Below are 21,459 nucleotides of genomic sequence, written 5' to 3' on the forward strand. Positions count from 1 at the left end.
ACTTTATAGATGGAGTGATGTGCTATGTTCCTGAATTGGAATACTAATATTAAAATAAAAATCTATTCAAAATAATTTATATATTAAATGAATATTTAGTGATATTTCATTAGTTATTTTTATAAAAGAAATAAACTGATTTTAAAACTCATAGGAAATACAAATGGCCAAGTATATACACAGCATTCCTGAAGGATTTGCTATTGAGAACTTAGACTACTATATATCAAGAATTCTTAGAAAGCTAGAATAAGTTAGAACTTATGATGCTGGTGTAAAAATGGACAAACTAAAACAGAAGAGTCATTCTGAAAACAGACTAACACATACATAGTCACCTGATTTATGATAAAGACTACACTACAGTGCAATGAGGAAATAATCTCTTCAATAAAGGGATAAAATAATTAAAAATTGTTATCGGAAAAAACATATCCTGAGTTCTACTTTGACCATGAACTGTCCAGAATTATTCTCCCACTGTTAACACATACAATACTCAACAAAATATATGAACAATTTTCAGGCAATGTAGGATAATAACCCTTCCCAAAAGAATAACTAAGCATGGTAGCCCCATAAAAGGCCAGGGTTTCTGTTTGGAGGCAAGTTCTAGATTTAAGTACAAGGATGTGGGACCCAAACAGAGTCCAGATTTCTCCTTGAGTTAAGGAGAGAGACTGAAGTTTAAGGAGATCACTGTAATTATAATTTGAAGAATACACCACCCAAGATGAAGAAACTATACAGAGAAAAATTCCAGATATCTAAATCAAGTTTCCTACCATTCTTAACTGAACAGCTATTAGCATATGTATAGGGTTAAATACCATGATTGGGAAAGAATAACTATCAGAATTAATGATTCTGATAGTATTAATAATTATTAATATGATTTATTAATTGTATATAATAGCATGTAATTCAAACAATTTCCAGAACTCATACAGAACAAGATATAGTTTGAATTCTTATTAACTACAATGGAGAAGCCTTCTTGAATACTTGAAATATTCAGGATAAACTGAATAAAAATATTTGAAAATCAATGATCCAGTGACATCTTATTCACATGTTGAGCCAGAAGTTTGTCTTTAATATTAGAATATAAAAATATCTCATTTTTCCTGTTTTAGTACTGCAAATATATTATCTTTATAAATTATCAGGAATACATATTGGAAAAGAAAGGAATAAAAACTTTGAGAATGAAATAACTTGTACATACGAATAAGAATTTTTTTAAAAAGTACCAGAAATAATGAGGGCCATGAAGGCCCATGACTTAGTAGTGAAGCTAAATTTGCCTTATAATTATATTTCCATTAAACTTACCCTAAAAAAGCTTAACAAACCTCACAATTATCAAAGTAGTCCACAATTTAACTGACTGCCAGAATAATGTCCAACAGTCTTTAGAAGAATACAACAAAATCTAATATTTAACAAGAAAGATCACAATGTTCAGCATTCAATCAAAAATTACTATGTATATCAAGGAAAAATAAATAAGAAAAAAAATTAGTCAATATAAAAACATAAATTATAGATGATGAAATTAGAAGTTGGTATTCACTTTGTAACACATGTATCAAATATTATGTCATTTACCTTAAACTAATACAATGTTAATGTCAATTACATCTCAAATAAAACAGGACATATATTGAGTATATTTGGGATTTACTTCCTACTTATTTCATGCTTTTAGATACTATTTTAAACAGTATTTTTCTTTTTCTTTTTACTGCTGCACCTGCAGCATACGGAAGATCCCAGACCAGGAGTCAAATCAGAGCTGCAGCTGTGGCCTATGCCACAGCCTGCAGCAACACCAGATCCTTAACCCACTGAGTCACAGTTGGCACTCCTTAAATAGTATTTTTAAAAATTTTGATTCTCAACTGTTTTTTCCTATGATATAAAACTACAATATACCTCTGTATGTTGACCTTATATCATGCAACCTTGAAAATAATTTCTGGTATTTTTCAAAAAATTCTTATTTGTATGTACAAGTTATTTCATTCTCAAAGTTTTACTCCTTTCTTTTCCAATATGTATTCCTGATAATTTATAAAGACAATATATTTGCAGTGCTAAAACAGGAAAAATGATATATTTTTATATTCTAATATTAAAGACAACTTTCTGGCTCAACTAAATATGTGAATAAGATGTCACTGGATCATTGGTTTTCAAATATTTTTATTTTACTGTAGCCAAAGTAAGAAATAATTTTGGCATTGCATCACAGTACACACATACACACACACACACACACACACGCACCCACGCACACAACTAAGACAAAATTTTCACACATTTACCTTAAAAATGTGTGCCACAAAGGGTGGGGGAAAAACTGTAATTGTAATGTATACATGTAAGGATAACCTGACCCCCTTGCTGTACAGTGGGAAAATAAAAAAAAAAAAAAGCTAAAAAAAAAAAAGTGTGCCACATCAATACTTCCTATGATACTGAACTCTGCAATATTTTACTCTATTGTATTTTAAAATATTGAGCAAAAATCCATTGAAGTATCTGATATTGGGTCACAACATACTGCATGAAAAGTAAAGTACTGTAATATTGCAAATTCCTCCCAGAACTATCCCTACAGAGGAGGTTAGTCTTCATGATGAACATAAAGATTTCAGAATTTATTCACCATTTATAATTATTCGACAAATATTTACTGAACACTCACTGTATTAGTTTTCTAGGGCTACTGTAACGAAGCATCACAAACTAGATGACTTAACACAATAGAAATGTATTCTCTCAGAGTTCTGGAGGCCAGAAATCTGAAATCAAGAAGTTGGCAGGGCCACACCACTGCTGCAGACTCTAGTGACAAATTTTTCTTTGCCACTACCATCTTCTGGTGAGTCTTGGCATTCCCTAACTTGTAGACACATCACCTCAATCTCTGCTGCTGTCCTTGTCTCATTTCCTCCTCTATTTCTGTGTCCTTTCCTCTTCTTGCAAGATATCAGTGTTCAAATTAAGGCCCACCCTAAATTCAGGTTGATTTCATATTGAGATCTTCTACTAGTTATATCTTCAAAAACCTATTTCCAAATTAGGTGATGTTTTGAGGTTCCAGAGATGTGAAATTTGGGGAAACGCCGTTTAAGACACTACACTTACACTTGTTCTAGGTGCTATAATGAATTAATAGATGAAACGCTTTGCTCCCCCCCGCTTTTTTGGTACCTTGTAAGAGTGTTTATTGAGCTAGAGGTCTCAACCCATTAATGGGTTACAACCCTCCAATTTTTTTAATAAAATAGGAGAATATTCTAAGAAGGAAGTACATGGCAATAAATGCCTACCTCAAGAAATAACCAAATAAATAGCACTTCAAAAAATTAGAAAAAGAAGAATACACTCCAAAGTTAGTAGAATAAAGAAATTTAAAAAATAGAGCAGGAAGAAGAGTAGAGAACATAAATAAATAAAACAATAAATGAAAGAGGAAATGTTATAACTGATACCACATGCAAAGGATAATAAGAGACTACCATAAATAATTTTACATTTTCCCTTAGTTCTAGTAAACATAAAAGAGTCTGTTACTTAGACACTATATCAAGACTATCTAACCAGGAATGATAACAGGTACTATATCTCAAGAGGAAATTAGAATAACCAGAAAGGATAGGTAAATTACTAGTTACTGAGCTAAGAGACTATACTCAATAGGTTGTCAGATGAACTGAACAAGAATGCAATGGAGCAGTCAAAACAGGTTTTGAAGGACACTTCAGTTAAAGACAAATATGAACTACCCAAAGCAATCTACAGATTCAATGCAATCCCTATCAAATTACCCATGACATTTTTCACAGAACTAGAACAAACAATCCAAACATTTATATGGAACCACAAAAGACCCAGAATCGCCAAAGCAATCCTGAGAAACAAAAACCAAGCAGGAGGCATAACTCTCCCAGACTTCAAGAAATACTACAAAGCCACAGTCATCAAAACAGTGTGGTACTGGTATCAAAACAGACAGACAGACCAATGGAACAGAATAGAGAATCCGGAAATAAACCCTGACACCTATGGTCAATTAATCTTTGACAAGGGAGGCAGGAACATCAAATGGGAAAAGGAAAGTCTATTCAGCAAGCATTGCTGGGAAACCTGGACAGCAGCATGCAAAGCAATGAAACTAGAACACACCCTCACACCATGCACAAAAATACACTCAAAATGGCTGAAAGACTTAAATATACGACAGGACACCATCAAACTCCTAGAAGAAAACATAGGCAAAACACTCTCTGACATCAACATCATGAATATTTTCTCAGGTCAGTCTCCCAAAGCAATAGAAATTAGAGCAAAAATAAACCCATGGGACCTCATCAAACTGAAAAGCTTTGGCACAGCAAAGGAAACCCAAAAGAAACCAAAAAGACAACTTACAGAATGGGAGAAAATAGTTTCAAATGATGCAACTGACAAGGGCTTAATCTCTAGAATATATAAACAACTTATACAACCCAACAGCAAAAAAGCCAATCAACCAATGGAAAAATGGGCAAAAGACCTGAATAGACATTTCTCCAAAGAAGATATACAGATGGCCAACAAACACATGAAAAAATGCTCAACATCCCTGATTATAAGAGAAATGCAAATCAAAACTACCATGAGATTCCACCTCACACCAGTCAGAATGGCCATCATTCATAAGTCCACAAGTAACAAGTGCTGGAGGGGCTGTGGAGAAAAGGGAACCCTCCTGCACTGTTGGTGGGAATGTAAACTGGTACAGCCACTATGGAGAACAGTTTGGAGATACCTTAGAAATCTATACATAGAACTTCCATATGACCCCGCAATCCCACTCTTGGGCATCTATCCGGACAAAACTCTACTGAAAAGAGACACATGCACCCGCATGTTCATGGCAGCACTATTCACAATAGCCAGGACATGGGAACAATCCAAATGTCCATCCACAGATGATTGGATTCGGAAGATGTGGTATATAGACACAATGGAATACTACTCAGCCATAAAAAGGAATGACATAATGCCATTTGCAGGAACATGGATGGAACTAGAGACTCTCATCCTGAGTGAAATGAGCCAGAAAGACAAATACCATATGATATCACTTAGAACTGGAATCTAATATCCAGCACAAATGAACATCTCCTCAGAAAAGAAAATCATGGACTCGGAGAAGAGACTTGTGGTTGCCTGATGGGAGGGGGAGGGAGTGGGAGGGATCGGGAGCTTGGACTTATCAGACACAACTTAGAATAGATATACAAGGAGATCCTGCTGAATAGCATTGAGAACTGTGTCTAGATAATCATGTTGCAACAGAAGAAAGGGTGGGGGAAAAATGTAATTGTAATGTATACATGTAAGGATAACCTGACCCCCTTGCTGTACAGTGGGAAAATAAAAAAAATATATATTAAAAAAAATAAAGGCAAATATGAGATAAAATGAACATAGCCATGTGCAATTGTCACGGAGTTTGCAAGATGCTCTTATACAGATCAGCATGCAAAACAAATCCTTTGAGTTTTCAAAGGAAAATATGGAATCTTTTCAATTCAGGGATCATTTAATGCAGTATTTCTTAAAATTATGTTAACTTTTTTAAAATAGAGAAAAATCATTCTATCCGCAAATTTCTAAATTAGAATATTCAGAGGATAAGAACCAGCCATATATGCTTTTGAATAGTTTAACAGATTGCCAAAAAACTAAAAGTTTACAAGTAAAAGATTATTAAGAAAAATATTGGTCGTGCCAATTCTATCTTTATTAGAATATTCGCTTTGGGATTTTGTGTCAACATCACAAATTGAAAAGTGTTATCAGAAAGTATACATGTGTTGTGTATGTATATATGTACACATACTTAGGAATGTCAATTCAAGGAACACTGGTTATTGTGACTAGGGATATAAAAATATAACCCATCACCCCTGCTTAAGGAGTTCTTAATGTATACTTCATCAAAAGCAAAGGTATAATGCTCACCTTTGATTTTTCCCATTTTGAGGTCATATTCTTAACTCTCCTTCACAGAGTTTTCTATAGGAAAAATATTTTCTCCATATTTAAATGTCTATTTCCCTCATTCTTTGAAATTTTCTGCAATTAGTAACCAAAATTTTTATTTGATTTTACTGTGATTTGTTTTATGTTTCTGGAGTGTTATCAGCATGATTTCTGCATCTTATTAGTATTTTATGGAAGATCACTGAGTATCCTCAGAGATAAAGTATAATTTCATGTAATCTTCAAATTTTTGGATTTTGGTGAAAATGTCTTCAATTGGCTTCCCAGTTTTCAAATTTGATTATATTAATGCATATAAAATATTTAAGACACTAATGTTGTTACTTTTGAAAATTGCATTTAGATTACATAAATAAATATTTCAAAAAATAGTGTTATGTAAAGGCATTTTGTGAAAATGCCATCCCTGTTTTCACTTATGATGCTCTCTTTCTCATCACAATCTTAAATCTTTAAGGAAATATTTAACTAAACTTGTAGGAAAGACTTTTGTCATGGAGAAATAATAAAATAGATGCCAAATCTTTAAAAGCCAATGCTTGTTGATGCTTGCTCTCTGGCTGGCAAAAGAACCTTTTGCACAAATGCTAAGAGGTTTCTTGGCTCCACTATGTACTATAATTCACCCTGTTATGGAGGAAAACAGCTGTTTTGTGATCATGGTCTGGACATTTTCCATATTGGCATACTGAGTTAAAATCCCAACTTGCCTCTCAGCACTGCAGTTCAGTCTCTAGGCTATTGTGTAATGAATAAAGAAGAGAATCCTTGAACTTTCTCTTTTAATTCATTGCCTTTGATTGTCATCTCTAACTAATATGTTTTTTTACTTATCAATATCCAAACTTGTAGCAATATATAGAAATAAAATATCCCTTGAAATTTCATGTTTCAAAATTAAGATATTCAAAGATAACCATAAACGTTAATAAATGAATCTCCTTGACTGCACTATATAACTTCACTGGCACGATATGACACCTTAATTCCAAATCACATACATAGTGTAGGGGCTGGTGTGACGACTTGGTTTGCAGGCAATTTGAAGTCAATTAACATCCCTCAATATTAGTTATCATGTATTTGTAAGGTACCCAAACACCAATTGCTGCAAAAGAAATATCACTGAGAATTCCCTTACTTCCACAAATGGAAAACCTCATAAAATAAGACTGGATTTTAAAATTTTAATCTTAAATGGTTTTAACATCAAGTACACAAGACACTTGAGAATTCTGTCTAATTATTCTCCAGAATAACATAAGCACATATCCTGAAACAATTAACATGGAGTAGTCCATTTGAAATTCAGATAATACTCTCATATTCTCTTAATAATGGTAGGTACGTTAAAAAGGAAAAGAACATAATGAGACACATTGGGAAGAATAAAGAAATCACTTCCTTTTGTAAAGATGCATCACTTTCCAGATTCCTCTGGCTACAGTTACTACACTATTGTGAATTTCACTAATGCAACCATTACACCATGGAACAATCCCCTAATAACTCACTAAGGATCATTAAACTTCATTTAAGGCAGTTAGCAGTTTATCAAAGGGACAAAAATGTTAATTCCATCTGCAAATGGACTCATAGGGCATGAAGATTCTCAAATCTGTCATTCAGATGAGGAAGATATGTATATGCACATGAATCTTGATCATTGAGCATAAGTAATGACCATTCCATTTAAAGGGCACAATTTACATTCTGCTGTAGTTTCTTTAGTACTTGAAGTCTAGGTTTGCTTGTAGGAAGATAATATTACCAAACCTTTATCAATAAATCATATGCACTCAAGAATAACTAAAAATTTTAAGAGTGTTAAATACTTCCCTGTACTTTCAGATATGGTTAAAGAAATATGCCAGTATTTCTTGCAGATTATAAATCATAATTTTTCCACAGGAAAATTGAAATACAGATCATAATATTGAATATTAGTAGTGGAAGAGTGGTAAAGAACCTTCAGCATTTGATAAGGAGATGACAGCCATACAGAAAATACTGGAGCATGCTATAATTAATCCAGAACCAGAGTGGGTTCCATAGGAAATACATAGCTATAAGGACACAAGTTATTTCCTTGTGTTAGTACTCAACAGCCAATTCTAGGCACAGATTCTAAATCCCATTTCCAGGACTTGGAAAAGAAGATTATCAGTGAAAAGATATGCATATGCCTGGAATAAGAGTGCCACTGATTCTTGAAGAAGGCACAGGATGAGACATAGTTCACTAGTTAGTAATGTCTATTTATTTGTTGTCTTTTTAGGGCCACACCTGCAGTATACAGAGGTTCCCAGACTAGGGGCTGAATCCAAGCTGTAGCTGCCAGCCTATGCCTCAGCAACATGGGATCCGAGCCACATCTGCAGAAGGAGGCCAGGGTTCGAACCTGCATCCTCATGGATACTAGCAAGATTCATTTCCACTGAGCCGTGACCAGAACTCCATAGTTAGTAATTTTTTAAATAACTTTTGGAAAAATTACTTTGTTGACATTTATTTTGTGATGGAAGACTTTTCCTTTCTTTTAAAGTTATTCCATGTAAAGGTAATAAATATTAAAAGGAAAATTATTTCAAGAGACTACTTAAAAAATACTTCACAGTCATTAATAAAGCACTTTACAACAAACAAATATTTTGTTTTACGGCAATAGCAGCAGGAATAGTTCCATTAATTATATTATATAAGATAGATTTTTTTCACTTTTGTTTTATATGCTTTGTTCTCTAAAATTCTCTATCTTCTCTAGAAAAATCTTTTTACCCTATACTTGAAAATACATCATTTTAAAAGAAGATCTGAAAATGTGTTCATGCCTAATATAAATTATCTACTGCTAAGGCAAGACAGATACACAAACAAACAAACCCTACTTGTAGCTCTTCAGCTCCCAACATGAGCCAATGTTTGAGAAAAGAAATGTGTTTGCTTTATATAATACTATTCACAACCAAATTATCCCAAAGTGCTTTACAAAGTAATTAGTTGGAGACTAGTATGAGAGTATGTAGGCAAACATAGGAGCCATTAAGACACTCTGCAATAGCTCACACACTGCTTTGGACATTAGAACCTGTTTTATTGAGAGAGGAGATGTTAGTTCAATTACAGAGCAATTTAATAGAATAATTGGAATTCCTCTGGGTCTGGTAAGTTTAACAGATCATCAAAAATGATAAGCTAACTCCATACTTTAATTTCTAAAAATATCTAAGTGTGAATTAAAAACATATATTTTCCCTAAGGTAATTTGTTTATAAGAAATTATTACTGTGAGGTTGAATCATAGCAGTAAAACCCTTATGTGAGTCTTCCCAAAAGACACTATAAATGTGGTAAACAGGTATTATTTCACAAATTATTTTCTTGACGTGCCCCATTTGATAAACATTTTACTTGTTTTCCCCTGAGCTTTGTTTATGCAAGGAATCAGCCAGAAATCCTTTTCTCTCTTCTCCACATACTTAATCCCCAACCTTCTTTTAAGACACAGTTTAGATCTAAACTCTTTCATGAAAAATTCCCAAATTGAAAAACCAACTTTCCAGATTTTATATCATATATTTCCTGTATTTTACACTTGGCCATGGTTCAGGTTATTTTTTATTATGATTTACATTTTGAGAATGAGGATAGTAAGAATGTCTATCATTCCGCTTATCCCCACTACTTTGAGTAGATCAGATATATTGTCAGGCATATGATTTCCAAAGTCCATGCTGATAGCAGCATGAAAGGTACATTGGCAGGAGCTTCTCTGAGAAGGCACTGCAGCTTGACAGAGTAGTTAATAAACAGCCAAACTTCTGGCTTCTACTCTTTCACCAGCCTCTGGTTTCTTCCTCATCCACCCCTGTTCAAGATTCCTTTGATCAAGCGGCCCTCTTTAGATAACATTTCACCCATAAACGACCAACTACAGGCAGATATGGTGACATAACTACTGTCCTGATCTTTTCACCATTTTGAGTGTCAAAAGCAGCTGACAGCTCAGTAGCTGTCAGATCATTTCTTACCTTCCTCTGGTCCTCATGTTATAGAATGGGCTGCCCCCAGCTGGCACCTCTTTCTCTACAAGACCAAGGAAAATATTCAGTAGGTAAACTAATAATAGAAATAATGAATTAGAGAATTAAAAAAGGAGTCGGATTTTTACCTAAAATAATACATCATTAAATGTTAAAACTCTTTGTTCTAAAACTTGTCTCTGTTTCTCAAATTGTTGCTGAATGTGTACAGAGGCCCGACTTTGAGAGTTTACTCAATAAAAGTCACAAAATCAGTGGTTTCAGTTAAGCAGAATTATGCTTTGTCAATTTGGACTTTTTCTCTCTCTCTCTCTCTTTTTTTTTTTTTTTTTGTCTTGAGCAGGTGATCACTTTGGAGATCTCTTTGGCCATGAGACATTCTTAGTAACAGGTGCAAACTATTATCAGTGAAACTAGATGTGTCACTGAATATCCTGTAGGGTAGAGGCTAGTTTCATTTTTTCAGTTACAGACTACACTTCTTTAGCCTATCTGACTCACTAAGAAACCCTGACCCAGGCCAGAATACAATCTATCACATTTCAAGGATGAAGCCAATTGCCTAGGATGAACTGTTACATCCCAGCCACCCAGGGAATATGGAAGCTACCTGATACTATGATTATCTCTTGTTTACCAATGGCAGAAAATCAGCCCAAACAAGTTTATTCAAAAACATCTTTACTAGTTCACATACAACAATCCTGGCTCAGACTTGCCAAGATCTTGGAGCTCACATAAAGTCAGCTTGTCTCTTTCAAACACTTGGCTCTGCATTCTTTACGTTGGTTCCACTCTTTGATAGGAATTCTCTTCACATTGCCAAAAAGAATGAAATGGCTTCACCTTTATATCTATAGTCCCAGCAGATAACTCATTACACTCACTAGCTCTGACCGTGTCAGTTGTCCCTCCCCGAAACAGTTGCTCTGGCCAAAAAAATTCAATGCCTAATTTCAGAAAGGGGAAAGGAGTCAATAGCCATCAAAACAGTAAGGGCTGAAAGGGGCAGAAGAGTGGTTCACTGAAACTGGTGTACCATTTGGGAGCTAAATGGGAAATATGTATAATAAATGGCCAAAACTGTAAATGACTACTACATTTAAAAAGGAAAACTTCTTTCTTGTTTTACTAGGGGTTTACTATAGTACCAGTGGCATTCTTTGTGACATAATTTTCATCTTCCACCCTTTAAGTGGACTTTGGATCAAAATGTGCATATATATTTAGAAAATATTATCCTTACAGATATATCTATATATCACATATTTTAAAAATAAGCATTATATGCTTAGGACATATTACAAACTATTAATGATATTTTGTCAGTTAATCTAAGTTCTTCAAGCCTCTCTATGTGATCAACACCTTCTAGTGTGGGCAGAATAGTGTCTTTCAGTTGGGCTAAATTTTCATGATATTTGAGAACTCTGATATCAAAATACTTCTCTCAACTTTACAATTCATTTACTTATTGAAATTATTTACTGAACATCTACTTTGTGTCTGACAATATGTTAGCTGCTAGAGATATAATGAACCACAGAGGCAGAAACTCTACCCTCATGAAGTTTAAGAAGAGTAGTGATATAACCAGATTTGCATTTTGAAAAGATTACTCTCTTTGGAGCATATGTAGGGAGACTAATTAGGAGACTATTATAATGGTGCTGGTGAGAGATGAATCCAAGTTTAACTTGAACAGAAATACATGAGATGGAGTAAAGTCATAAGAATAGAAAAAAACTGAATATGAATTATAGAAAACTTGCCAATGGCTAAGAACTAAAGTTGAGGTATATTGGGACATTAATGCTACTTTCTATATATTTGATACACAAAACTGAATGATTCCTATTCTCTCTAATAAGGAACACTGAAAAAGGACCAGGTCTGATAGATGCTGAATATTATTTTCCTCTTCTATGACACTAAGTCTGTGTCTTGCATTTTACTTGGTTCTAGGCCTGTATCATTCCCAATGACTATACTATTGCTCTCTTCAGTGAGGGATAGTTTCATCTTTACCCTAAAGCCATTATCATACCTGGCTCATAGAAGTACTTACTGTATTTAATTCACTTTTATAGATTGACTTGCAGAATAAATGAATAAACAAATAAAGAGCCATATAATTCAGTGTTTACATACATACTATCACATTATATTCCTCTCTATTCACCACTACCTTCTCTAGGAATCCTCTAAGGACAAAATTCTGAAACTTTTAAATAATAACTATCTTTTAAATATAATCATATTTATAATTGTTTGAAATAATTTAAACCCCTTTTAGAGTTTTAATTTTTTTTCTGGTTTTATTGATATATAATTGACAGGTATCACTGTATAAATTTAAGATGCATAGCATAATGATTTGACTTATGTATATTGTGGAATGATTACCACAATAAGTTTAGTTAGCATTCATCATCTCATATAGTGGAAGTTTTTAATCAAACAAAACAGGGCAAGGAAGTTACATTGGTAGATATAATAAATACAGAGGCAAGCACATGCTACATTAAGTGGGAAATACTAAACAATAAAACCAAAAAACAAACAAACGGACAGTGGAAAGATGAATAGGAACCTATACACATTCTCCATGTTATATGGTATTTAGATTTTATCTGGAAGATAGTCATTTGGAACCTTTGTTCTCTTTGCCTCTGAACCCCCTAAAGTACTTATCTTCTAAACATTCATTTGACTATATAAGTGCCTTCTAATTGATCATCTATTATAGCATCAGAGTGTAAATTCTCTCTCCTTTTGCTACTCAACTTTTCAAACATTTGCCATATTTAAGTCATATCTAAGCCTTTGAGTTCTGGGACTACTTGATCTTCTTTGTGGTCTGATTCTATGCCTTAAACTGTCTTGATTATAGAAAGCATTTTTCAGTTGCTAGGTTTCCCATCAGTTGTTGTATTAAGTTATTAGGTGGTTCCTATCCTTTCAGTGGTAAATGGTTAGCCTTTAGAATGTGAATAAAGATCATATTCTCTCTGATAATGTTCTTCTCACCATTTCTACTTTACTCTAATGTTCTTCCTGAGTTGGAGTTATTTCCAATCAGAAATTATTTTAACTCAATCATAAATCTCCCACATATCTTCAGAGGAATGGTTCCTAAAGCACACCCTCAGGGTTATTTTTTAATCTTCTGATCTTGTAATCACTAGAGCTCAAATAGTTCCCAAGTTACTCTACAACCTTTAGACAAGCATTGATTTATTTTCTGACTTTCATTCTGCCAGACCTCTCGTTTTAAAGATTGCTTCAAAAATGAGGTCTATGTTATCTTAACACTGGCTCTTTCCTTGATACATGTCCTGCTGTTAACTGAATACATGACAGAAACATTGGAGATATACACAGGGTACTCTCTATGCTAATCATTAAATGGACCCTGATAAGTTTTTCCTCTCAAAATTACTTTGGGTAGAATAGCACTCTAGTCCTAGGCTAAAGGAATTGCAAATATTTTCTAATGACATCTCCAAAGGGCTCAGTGTTTTTCAGTCCTAGCTCTGCATTACATCACAAAAAGAGCTATAAAAATTTGCATAGTGCACCTAGCTCCAGAGATTCTAAATTGAATTTGTCCTGGAGTAGTGCCTAAACAGTAATGAAACCACGAATCAGCTAGGCTTGAGAAGCATGCCACATTAATCAATCAAATAAATAGATTTATTTATTTATCTATTTATTTTGTCTTTGTAGGGCCGCATCTGCAGCATATGGAGGTTCCCAGGCTAGCAGTGGAATCGGAGCTACGGCTGCAGGCCTATGCCACAGCCACAGCAATGCCAGATCCATAACCCACTGAGTGAGGTCAGGGATCGAACCCATATTCTCATGGATCCTAGTTGGATTTGTTTCCGCTGTGCCACAATAGGAACTCCTATTGTTTTGTTTTTAACAAAACAGAAATCTAAAGACCTACGTCCAAGTCTTTTATAACCTTGTGAATTTGGGTGAGTCTTTTCAACTTTCAAAGTCTAAGATTGTAAAGTCTAACCTGTAAAATAAAGTTTTGAGATGAGTTAATCCTTTATTAGGCCAACAAATTTAATCTAAATTCCATTTGGATACAACCACTATGAACAAGTCACTGATTCTTGACCATGGATTTTTTTTTTTTTTTAAGAAGTGGCTCTCCTAATCAATAATTCATTCTCATTTACAATTAATTTCTTACTAAAATAAAATTTTAATTCAACAAAAAATTTATTAACAGTTATTCAAAATACTCTAACTGTTCCACCTATAGGTAATTGCTTAATTAAGTAATTAAGTTGTTTCTTTTATTACTCCAAAGGATTTTTATAGATGGAGGTCAGAGTTGGTTTCTTCTATTTTAATCACCCTATAGTCTCACCATATTTAGGCAGAATGAAATGAACTATACCAAGCTTTAATTTAGTTGCAGAAATGAATAATAAGGCAAAATTATGGCCCAGGAGATAGGAGGCATGAGGGCTGATAATATTTAGCTCAAGATGAAAAACTACATCAGCATGTCTATTTCTAGTCCAGGAAAAGCTGCAAGTAGGATTACCTAAATCTCAAAAGTCAGATCTTTGGTGCCTTAATGGTCCATCCCAAAAGATGATATCCTGCCCAAGACCCGATTACCCAGATCTGGTGGGACTTACTTATGCATACACATTATCCAATCCTGTCTCTTGAATGTATTCATAACAGGAATAGAATCATTCACACTTCCATTATCCCACTTTTCAAGAATTTTATTGTCATTTTATCTTCTAGCTCCCCTCTCTTAATTGTGATAGTATACCCAGCAACCACTCAACTTTCTCTTATGTTTTAAAGGTTACCCCAAATAATCAATGTTTCATCTTTCTCTTTCATTTGTCTTTCTTTGCTAAACAGATAATGTGGACCTCTAGGTTCTTGCATAAACATTCCAAATGTCCTAATTTATAAATTCTGAACTGAGTTGTATATATGGACAGATATTTGAACACTACTGCTTTGGATTGGTTGACTATTATGAGCCCCAGTAATACTCCCCTACCCTTTCTTACTTTATTATTTGACACCTTGGATTTAGTTTTTGGCCTGAGTGTAATTTGGAGTAAAAGAAAATTAGCAATTTGGGACAATTCTATATTGTATTCACTCTGCAGAGCACACTGAATATATTTTTAGGCACTGCATGTTTATAACCTAATTTTCGCTCATTACTTTACAGAGGTGACCTTGTTCTAATACCTTCAGCACCTGATGTTATAAAAGTGAAATTCTTTTCAAGCCTGCTCTGGTAATGTGTTCCTGCTCAGAAACAAATGCAAGATAACGTTAACAATCCTGCCACAAAATATCTGCTAATTTGCTTGCAGTGAAGATAGAAAGCTTTTCATTACATATCACAAACTTCATTTATGTAGATGAGTCACCAGGCTTGCTGAAAAGGCAATGAGCATCTAATCTCTAATGCTGCCTTCAGTTCTAACATCAATCCTCCTAGTTCAACTCATCTTTTATCAGCTATTCAGTCTTTCTTTCCTTTTTTTAGTTTCTATCTTGTTACAGAATTGTGTTGTTCATCTGTCAAAACAACTTTGATTTATGCTTTTTTAATATTACAGCTTCAGAGAAGAAAACACATACAGAGGAATATGCTATTTTCTTATTAAGGTCAGAATAAAATCTATGCAACAGAAAATGAACAACTTGTTTTCAAACAAATGAAGACATTATTAGGTTCATAAAAGTTGCTTTCCTGATCTTAAATTCTGCTTGCTATGTGTTTCTTCATGTTAAATTTCTCTTGAAAATGATCTGCAGAAACCTGTAGAGATTTACATGCCTGTTCTTCAGATACAAGAGAAAAACAAAAAGAGGCTTTCAATGTCTCGGTTTGTTCTAAATTTATTAAGACAATGGCATTTCGACTATCATTATTTTATTAAAATCATATCCTTATGACATACTAGCATTGGTGGAGTCTTCTGTTAGTCTTTGAGAATTTTTCTGAAGATTAACCCTGGAGAGCTACTTTGTGCCAATCTTGGATCATTTCCTTAGGAGGGAAAAAAATTGTGCTTTATATATCATACTTAACTGTCAACTTTCATTAAACATATTTAATGGATATTCTTATTAGATACAAAATCCCCCAAGAGTTTCAGGGCCTCAAAAAACCTGACTAAGAATGAACTCTTTTGCAGTGGCAGAATTTTATAGCAAGTTAAATTGAGTTTAATAATCTTGAAGGTGAAAAGTCAATAAAATCAGGCAAAGAACATTTGTGTGGAAGATGGGAGATATTCTATCACTTTGACTTAGTGACATACTATGCAAAAGTAAGAGGGATTCTTTTCTTTTCTTCTTTCTTTCTTTACTTTCAAACACCAAAGACATTTTATCATTCCCAACAGACTAACAAAGAGGCATGTCCTTACTGTAAGCAGTAGAGCTTGAGGTGATTATGCCCAATTTGTTGTACCCTCGGCCCTAATAGGTCTTCATAGCATCCTGATGAAAAGCACAAGGTTAAATGGAGCTCCAGAGAGAATTCTTCCTAGAAGGAAGGCTAGTATTATTTGTCTGCAGAAAAAAAAAAAAAAAACACATACCTCTCCACAGTGTGACTATTCAGTGTGATTAAAAATGAGATGAGGAGTTCCTGTCGTGGCATGGTGTAAATGAATCCAACTAGGAACCATGAGGTTGCAGGTTCAATCCCTTGCTTGCTAAGTGGGTTAAGGATCATGCATTGCCGTGAGCTGTGGTGTAGGTCACAGATGCGGCTTGGATCTGGCATTGCTGTGGCTGTGCTTAGGCCAGCAGCTGTAGCTCTGATTCAACCCCTAGCCTGGGAACCTCCATATGCCATGGGTGCAGTCCTAAAAAGGAAAAAAAAATGAGGTGAAAACAGGGGTTCAGATCAAGATGAAGGAATAATAGAATAATAATAGAATATAGAACTAACCTCCCACCATGAATGCATCAAAAATACATCTACTTGTGGAACAATGCTAATTGAAAACTAACTAGAAACTGGCAGAAGCATTCTTATACAACCAAGCCTATAAGAAAGATCCACACGTAATTGGGGAGGAAGGGAAGAAAAGTGATCACATCAGGACATGTGCCCTTGGGGGGAGTCAGAGGAAAGGGAAGATTACATGGGAAGACATCTGCCATAGGGAGTAAGAAGTCCAAACCACAGATTGGGACCCCAGGCCTCAGGTCCTACATGAGAGAGACAAGATCCCTTGTCTGGTTGGAGAGCCACTAAGACAAAGAGAACAGCTGTGAGTAGCCTAGAAGCCACCTGTGAGGAAGTCTTGCCTACTGGCTTGCCTGAAGGCATGAAGGAAAGAAATCTGTTCAACTGGTTGATTTCCTGATTTCCTACAACCACCTCAGTGCACATCTCAGACTGAGCTGAGCTGAGCTGAGCCCTGCTCACTCCACATAGGTGTGGCACCACCAGATTTGGGATGGCCATGACTGGAGAGAAGATTCAATTGTGGGACCCAGAGGCAACCCGGTCCCAGAGTGGAGCCTGGGTGGGATAGTCGTGGCCATTGCTGGCACTTGCACAAGCATCACAACAGAAATAACCTATATTTGATGGCAACCACTCCATCACAACTTGCCCCCATACATGCCAAGAGACCTTGTAGGCCCACCTGCCATGCAGAGCAATTTTACAACAGGGTGGGGGTACTGGAGGTTGGTGCAGTGGTCTACTGTGAGGGGAAAATGGAACTTGCTCCTAAGACTACCTCTGAGCAGAGCTAGAGATGCCTGGACAAGCAGTACATCAGAACTCTGTCTGTGGCCTACACAAGCTAAGAACCCACATTACTTCAGTTCTCCACTACTCTAAGATTAGGGTCACATGTGGGAAGAGAGAAAAACACATACTTAATGGGAACAGAGACAGCTTGGGTCCAATCCTCAGGGCTTCTTCTGCATCAAAAATTTGGGAACAGACCCCAATCCTGATAGGGTGGTGACGGGCACTGAATAGAGAGGAAAACCCAGATCACGCCCAGTGCTAGCTCTAGCACCTCAATCTCCAGTTCTACCACTTACTAAGGTGAGAGCTGCCAGCACACCCTGAGGAAAGATATGACCTGAATCTATGTCAAATTCAGCTTTTCCACCAGAGGCATTGGGCATATGTAGTTTGTACAGGGATGCTCCCATATGAGTCCTTCTTGATTGCAAAAAGTGATTGTTTCACCTATATTCATACAGGTAGAGAAAGTTTAACAAAATGAAGACTAAAGAACTACTTTCAATTGAAAGAGCAAGAGAAAAATCCCTGAAAAAAAATAAAACAGAAATAAACAATATACCTGATAAGTAATTCAAAGCATTGGTAATAGACATGTCAAAAGAATTAGGAAAAAGAATATGCCCACAGTAAATATTAAAAAGTAACTAGAAAATAAAAAAAGATCTAATCAGAAATGAAGAATTCAATAGTTGAAATAAAAATACAATAGAGAACTATGTCTAGTCACTTATGATGGAGCATGATAATGTGAGAAAATAGAATGTGTACATGTATGTGTAACTGAGTCACCATGCCGTATAGTAGGGAAAAAATTGTATTGGGGAAATAACTATTAAAAAAATAAAAATAATAACAAAAAATTAAAAAATACAATAGAAGAAAGGAATAGTAGATTAAGTGATGCAGAAGAATGCTTAAGTAATCTGGAAGATAAAAAATGGATATTATCCAATCAGAACAGCAAAAAGAAAATCAAATTTAAAAAAAAAGAAAAAAAAACAGTCTAAGGGCTCTCTTGTGTAACATTAAGCATACCAATATTCACATTACAGAGGTCTCAGGAGAAGAGAGAGAAAGAGATAAAAATATAAGGAAATTATACTGAAACTTGATACTTCCCAAATCTGAAGAAAGAAACAAATATTAGGAAAGGAATACAAAAATACAATACTTTTTAAAATCACACCCCTTAAAGTTAAATACTTAGGAGTAAACCTGACCAAGGATGTCAAAGACTTATATGCTGAGAACTATAAAATATTAATCAAGGAAATTAAAGGGGATTCAAAGAAATGGAAAGATATTCCATGCTCCTGAATTGGAAGAAATAATATCATTAAAATGGCCATACTTCCCAAAGCAATCTACACATTCATTGTGATCACTACCAAATTACCCATGACATTTTTGACAGAACTAGAACAGACAACCCCCAAAATTTATATGGAACCATAAAAGACCCAGAATTGCCAAAGCAATCCTGAGGAACAAAAACTAAACAGGAGGCATAACTCTCCCTGACTTTAGTCAAAGCTACAGGCCACTCCTTTCTGGCCTGTAGAGTTTGTGATGAAAAATCAGCTGATAACCTTATGGGGGTTCCCTTGCATGTTATTTGCTGTTTTTATCTCATTGCTTTTAATATTTCATTTTTATTTTTAATTTTCATCAATTTGATTACTATATTTCTCAGCATGTTCCTCCTTGGCTTGCTCCTGTATGGTACTCTCCGTGCTTCCTGGACTTGGGTGACTGCTTCTCAGGCCCTTTATATTCTTCTTCTGGAATCCACCTATTGTGAATGTTGGTGAATTTTATGTTCTCCCAGAGGACTCTTAAGAGTCCTTGCTTTTCATTCTTTTTTCTTCATTTTGTTCCACGTTTGTGATTTCCAACATTCTGTCTTCCAGTTCCCTCATCCATTCTTCTGGCTCATTTATTCTGCTATTGATCCCATCTAGTGTATTTTTTCATTTCAGTTACTGTATTCCTTTATTGTTTTTTATTTTTTCTAATTATTTGTTAAAATTTCTTGTAACTTACTCTGTTCATCTATTCTTTTCCCAAGTTCCTTGATCATTTTTACAGTCATTACATTGAATTATTTCTTGTAGAGACTCTCTCAAAATCACTTATTTGTTCTTTAGGGTTTTATCTTATTCCTTTGTCTAGAACATACTCCTCTGTTGCCTAATTTTGTCTAAATTTCTATTTGTATTTTTGTATAAATGTAAGGCTACTTACATTTCTCAGTCTTGAAGAAATGGCCCTCTATAGGGGATGTCCTATGTGTCCCAGCAGTACATTCCCTTCTCATCACCCAATGGCCAGGGACCAGTTTGTCCCAGGGTAAGTTCTGACCTGTGCCTGTGGACTCAGTTCCACAGAATGTGAGGATGACTGTGTATTTATAGCTTCTGGTTTCTGCCTCCTAGTAGGTAAGGCTGGACTAGAGCCTTGTGTAGACTTCTTGGTAGGAGGTGCGAGTGCCTGCCCACTTGTGGGTGAAGTTGGGTCTTGGTTCTCTGGTGGGAAGACCATGTAAAGGGGCATGTCTAGAGGTAGCTGTGGGCTCAGAAAGTATTTAGGCAGCCTGTCTGTTGATGGTTGGGACTATATTCTCACCCTATTTGTTGTTTAGCCTAAGGCATTCCCAGCCCTGGAGCCTACACACTGCTGGGTGGAGCCAGTTCTTGGTACTAATGTCCCAACCAAGATGTTAGCCTTCAGATGAGTAATCCTGGTATGCTCACTACCATATTTTGTGCCCAAAGAGAGCCACTGCTGTCCTTCACCTCCCCAGAAGACCCTCCATAAGTAATAGGTATGTCTGGCCAAGGCACCTATGAAATCACTGCTTTTGCCTTGGGTCTCAGTGCTCACAAGAACTTGTTTTCATCCTCCAAGAGTGGAATGTCTATTTTCTCCAGTCTTGTGGTGCTTCTGTGGTCAAGACTTGATGGACTTCAAAGTCAAATGCTCTGGCAGCTCCTCCCAATGCCAAACTGCCAGGCTAGGAAGCCTGACATAAACCTCAGAACTCTCACTCTCATGGGAGAACTTCTGCAATATAATTATTCCCCACTTTGTGGGTCACTCACTCAGGGGGGTATGGGATCTGATTACATTGTGAATATGCCTTTCTTACCATCTCATTTGTGATTTCTTCTTTGTTTTTGAATATATATCTTTTTATAGGTTCCAGTCTTTTTTTACTGATGGTTGTTCAGCAGCTAGTTGTGATTTTGGTGTTCTCGTGGGAGGGTGTGAGCTCAAGGTATTTTACTCCTCTATCTTGTCCTCCTTCTTCCTCTTTGATGAATATAGAGGCAAAAATCCATAGCACAATATTAGAAAACTGAATCCAACAATGTATAAAAAGAATCATACACCATTATCAAGTTGGATTTATCCTAGGGATGCAAGAATGATTCAAATATCTGTAAATCAATCTGTGATACACCACATTAACAAAAGAGAAGATAAAAATTACATGATCATCTCAATAGAAGGGGTATAAGCATTTGACAAAATTCAATATACATTCATATAAGGACTATC

General features: G+C 35.3%; 1 long non-coding RNA gene across 1 annotated transcript in view; it reads right to left on the bottom strand.

Annotated features, from left to right (window-relative positions):
• Nucleotides 1-21,459, bottom strand: part of LOC106504458 — a 660,129-nt gene that overhangs the window by 120,942 nt on the left and 517,728 nt on the right. The window contains exon 9 of the long non-coding RNA XR_002345877.1: nucleotides 10,098-10,152. This is a non-coding gene — a long non-coding RNA (uncharacterized LOC106504458). The remainder of the gene's footprint in view (nucleotides 1-10,097; nucleotides 10,153-21,459) is intronic.

Source organism: Sus scrofa, chromosome 7 (genome assembly GCF_000003025.6).
Source record: "Sus scrofa isolate TJ Tabasco breed Duroc chromosome 7, Sscrofa11.1, whole genome shotgun sequence".
Classification (NCBI taxonomy): Eukaryota; Metazoa; Chordata; class Mammalia; order Artiodactyla; family Suidae; genus Sus; species Sus scrofa.